The 4625-nt window shown below is 48.0% G+C and overlaps 1 pseudogene; it reads left to right on the top strand.

The window, feature by feature from the left end:
* Nucleotides 1–1017: 1017 nt before the first annotated feature.
* On the top strand, nucleotides 1018–4168 carry LOC107317677 (annotated as a pseudogene).
* Nucleotides 4169–4625: the final 457 nt, after the last annotated feature.

The following is a 4625-nucleotide window of genomic DNA, read 5'->3' as shown; positions in this document are numbered from 1 at the left end:
CATCCTTGACTTCAAATTCGTAATGGGCATCACCTTGGCCCCCCAGCCCTACAAGATCTGTGCTGTGCCTCGGTAGGGAGCGCAGCCACTGTTCTCAGAGGGAGAAGATCTCAGCTTTAGAAGGGTTTCACAAGCTGAGCCCTCACCGGCTGCTTTGGGCCACTGTAACAACCTCTACATGTTTTGTCTTTTTGAAAACAATTGCTGTCAATGAATGAGGAGCTCAGGACTTTGTTCACTCCAGGCTGGATGGCCACGTGTCACAGCTGCAAGAAAATCTTCATCGTTTTAGAGATTACCTTTCTTGGGCCATGGCCCAGTTCTGTCAGAACACAGAACCAGCCCTTGCAGTACAACATCAGTAACATGTTTAACTTTAATTTCTGGAAAAAAATAATTAATAAAGAATAAAATACAGACATACCTTGTAACATCTCTCATTCTGGTTCATCAATACATTGTTACTGAGACATGAGCCCAAAGCTCTGCCCCATTCCTTCCCTTTCTGTGCCAGACAGGTGGCAAAAACTGAATGGCAGATCTTCTCACCGGCTGCTTCAATCCTACTGTGTGTTAATAGACACCAAATATCTGCAGACTTTATTTACATATGTGAATATGTGTTTTTCTATTGCTGTCCCAGACTCCACAGTGGCTTCCCTCTAATCCTGCTTTCTCCGGTGCAGGTCTGATCTTTGGGACATGGGAACAGCTCTTTTATTAGCACTGCGTGAGCAAACAAATACTGATCACATCCTGTTTATTTCACAATCTATTGCTTCTTTATCTACACACGCTGTGTCATGGGAGGCAACAAATGGGCGCTGGCTTCCTTTTCTTCCACACTGATTTTTCAATGAAGCAGAGGGAGCTTATCTTAATAGCGGAGCATCCCATATGAGTGCAGGGGAACAATTCAGGTGCCATGATAAGCAGTGATTGAACTTCTTCAAGTTAATCACGGGACGGCAGCAGCTTCGCTCCCGTACTGCAATCAGACCCATTGGCCGCAGCTGACGTCCCCAAAACAGAAGCAGCCCGCACCGCCCACCGCGTCACGGGAACGGGGCCGTTCTCAGCCGGCAGCAAAACAGCGCGCACGGCAGCGTTAATCATCGGCGGGGACCGTCACGGTGAGGGACTTGCGGGAGCTGCCGGGCTGTTGGAAGGCAGCGGTGGGAGATGGGAGCGGAGCGGGGAGCTGCCGGTGCGCTGCTGGTGGGCTGTTGTTGATGGGATGAGAGATGCGTGGGTTGCATCGAGAAGGGATTTAGCGAACAGGCGTGGCTGAGGCTGAGGAAGGAGCAGCCCAAAGGCAGCCCTGAGCCCCTGTGCGTTTGTGCCCACAGCTGCAGCCGCACCATGCTGCGCTTCCTCTGGGATAGCATCTCCCTGCAGATGCTCTTCGTCTTCCTCCTTGTCTTCCTGCTCGTCTCTGACTACATGAAGAGGAGAAAGCCCAAGGACTTCCCCCCCAGTCCTTTTTCCTTCCCTTTCCTGGGAAACATACAATTTATGTTTGCCAAAGACCCCTTGGTTGCAACACAGAAGGTAAGGGGATTTTCAGCGTGGTGAGGGGACCTATCCTACCTAATCACATTAAATGCAATGGCCCACAGCTTTCCAGGAGTGGGGAGTAGGTTGGCCCTTGATTAGCTGGAACTTTGATAAGGTTTGCCTTGTAGTACAGTGCCACATCCTTTGGGCAAAGGGCATGGTACAGAACCATGAGTTCATCTGCATCTGTAGGTGGGTCTAATGGGAAAAACGTTTGGGAAGGGAGTTAAGCAAATGCTGGAAAATCCTTCTCAGTTGAGTCTTGCAAAATCTGGAAAATGCAGCCCAGAAGGCTTTACAGCAACTCCTGAAATCTGATTTAGGAAAAGAGGAACATGTCTGCATGCAATCAAGCCAACATCCGTGCACTTGTGCAACCACTCTGTAACCTCTCTCAGGCTCAGCTTGCCCTGTGTCCATTGCAAGTCTGTCTGTCCTTCCCTGTGGGTGCACGATACCAGGGCATGCACTCTTTCTGCAGAAATGATAATTGAAAACTAATCCCCATTTATCACTCATATATTTACCCCTTGCACAGCTTACTGAAAAACTTGGGGATATCTTCAGCTTGCAAGCAGGCACCCAGTCGTTTGTGATCATAAATGGACTTCCACTAATCAAGGAAGCCCTTGTGACCCAGGGAGAGAACTTCATGGATCGCCCTGAAATTCCCCTCGACAAAGATATCTTCAGCAAATTGGGTGAGCTATCTATTGAAATGCATATCTGACACGTGCTGTCAATGTGTTGAGCTTTCAAATATACCAGAATGGAGGCTGGCGACAATGCCATGGCTTGACATTCATGGTAAGCAGACTCACCAACGTGCTTGAGCACCCTTTATCAAGGCTGATACCCTCCAACTTCTTCCCCTTGCTGAGGGCATCTTCTTTCACTCACTGTGGAATGCTTCTGGCAGGGCTGATCTCCTCTAGTGGGCACCTGTGGAAGCAGCAGAGAAGGTTCACCTTGACCACCCTCCGCAACTTTGGCCTGGGGAAGAGGAGCCTGGAGGAGCGGATCCAGGAGGAGTGTCGATTCCTCACGGATGCGTTCAGGGATGAGCAGGGTGAGGACCATTTCCCTTAGTGCTTGTGCTGGAGGCAGAACCCAACTTGGACTGTCTTCATTTCCTTCATGCTAATACCTGCTGAAAAGTCATAGAACCACCAAATCATTGTGGTTGGAAACAACCTCTAAGGTCACCAAATCCAACCCCAACCCATCCACAGCATGTCCATTTTTCTCAGTGCCACATTTCCCTTTTCTTGAGAACCTCCAGGGCTGATGACTCCACGATCTCTCTGGAATCATATGCCAATATCTGTTCAATCCTTCTGAAAAGAAATTGTTTGTAATATCCATTCTGAACATCCCTTGGAAAATCTTACAGCCATTACCTCTTGTTCTATCATGGTTATGTAGAAAGTTAGGCCAAACCCCACCTTGCTCCATCCTCTTTTCAGGGAGACATAAAGAGCAATAAGGTATCCCCTGAGCCTTCTTTTCTGCAGATCGAACCATCCTAGTTCCCACTGCAGCTGGCCATCAGAGTTCTCTATACTTGCTCCAGGGCCTCAGTGTGTTGGAGAGAGGGGCCCAAAACTCATTTCAGCATGTGTATGATACTGAGTCATGGCCTGAACCACTGATTGAGCACCTGGGGAAAGGACTCAGTCAGCCCTGGAGCACAGGTGAAGGCAGTTCAGCTTTGTGATTGGAAGGGGTGGAGCCTGGTTCCATGTCTCTAGACCTCATTTAAGGGCTGACTGCCGCTTGTTGAAGTGTTCCCCTGTGAATTTAGAATCTTCTGTTACAGGTAAGCAATCAATTACTGCCCTTTATAGCACCTCTCTTTTGTGTTGGTCCTTTTATCATCACACCTTTGCTTTAATGCCTTTCCCATTATATTGATCTGTCCAATTGCTACAGCACCCAAGATGTGGCCTGTCTAGTACTGAGCACAAAGGGGTGATCATTGCCCTGCTCCTGCTGACTACAGTATTTCTGATAGAAGCCAGGATGCCATCTGCTTTCTTGGCCACTGGGCACACTACTGGCTCACCTTCAGCCAGTTGCCAACACACCAGCATCCTCTTTCTCCTCATCTCACAAGCAATGTTAGCAACCTGCCAGCATCCCAGATTCCTTCTACAGGTGTTTTGCTTTCAGATTAACTGATAGATGCAGCTGTGTAACACTCAAAGCAGCAATCTATAGCCCACCTTTGTCTGTTGCTTCTTTTGAGATCTCTAGAAAATTGCCTGTTAACAGCAATATTCTTCATTAATTCCTACAGTGTTGGCTCTTCTGCAGCCATTTCAAATCTTTCTTTCCAAACAACCATCTCTAAGCAGGTGCCCACCCAGGATCTTATTGACTATTTTCCTTTTATGTGGAGAGGAGAAAAGAATATTTTCCCACTGATGAAGGTGCTTTCTTCTCCTTTTCTGTGGATGTGGGTAGAAAATCAATTGTTTGCCTTTCCTTCTCCAGGAAATCCTTTCAACCCTCACCTTAAAATCAACAATGCTGTTTCAAACATCATCTGCTCCATCACCTTGGCAACCGGTTTGAATACCATGATGGAGGCTTCAAATTGCTGCGCTGATGGATGAGGACTGTTTACCCTCCATGGAATAATGAAGCCAGGTAAGGCCCTTCTGTCCCGCAGACAGACAGCGTCACTTCTGGCAAGGCCATCCTTTCTTCTTTGCAGTCAGTGACAAAACCTCGAGCACTTTCAGAGGATATCCCAGGTCAGGAAGGACACTCAAGGGCTGTCAAGTGTGGCCTCTCTTCTTCCCTGGAGATGTCCTGGTGCTGATGCAGCCCCTGGTGATCACAAAGCTGAGCTTTCCAGGCTGGTTTTTTATGTTCTTTGTAGATAGAGCAGAGGGTTTGGGCAGGTCTCTAGGAGAGGTTATGGGAAGGAGCAATGCTAAGGTTTCCAAGAGCACTCATTGCCATTCCTCTTTTCCATTGCATCAAGTACATCTGCTCGTACTTCTTTCTGCCACGTTCTCAAGCTGTGCAATGCTCACGTTACTTTCTTTCATCATTGCTTC

The sequence above is a fragment of the Coturnix japonica genome, chromosome 8 (assembly GCF_001577835.2).
Source record: "Coturnix japonica isolate 7356 chromosome 8, Coturnix japonica 2.1, whole genome shotgun sequence".
NCBI lineage: Eukaryota > Metazoa > Chordata > Aves > Galliformes > Phasianidae > Coturnix > Coturnix japonica.
Note: the sequence above shows the minus strand (reverse complement) of the source record. Positions and strands in the feature narration are given on the sequence as shown.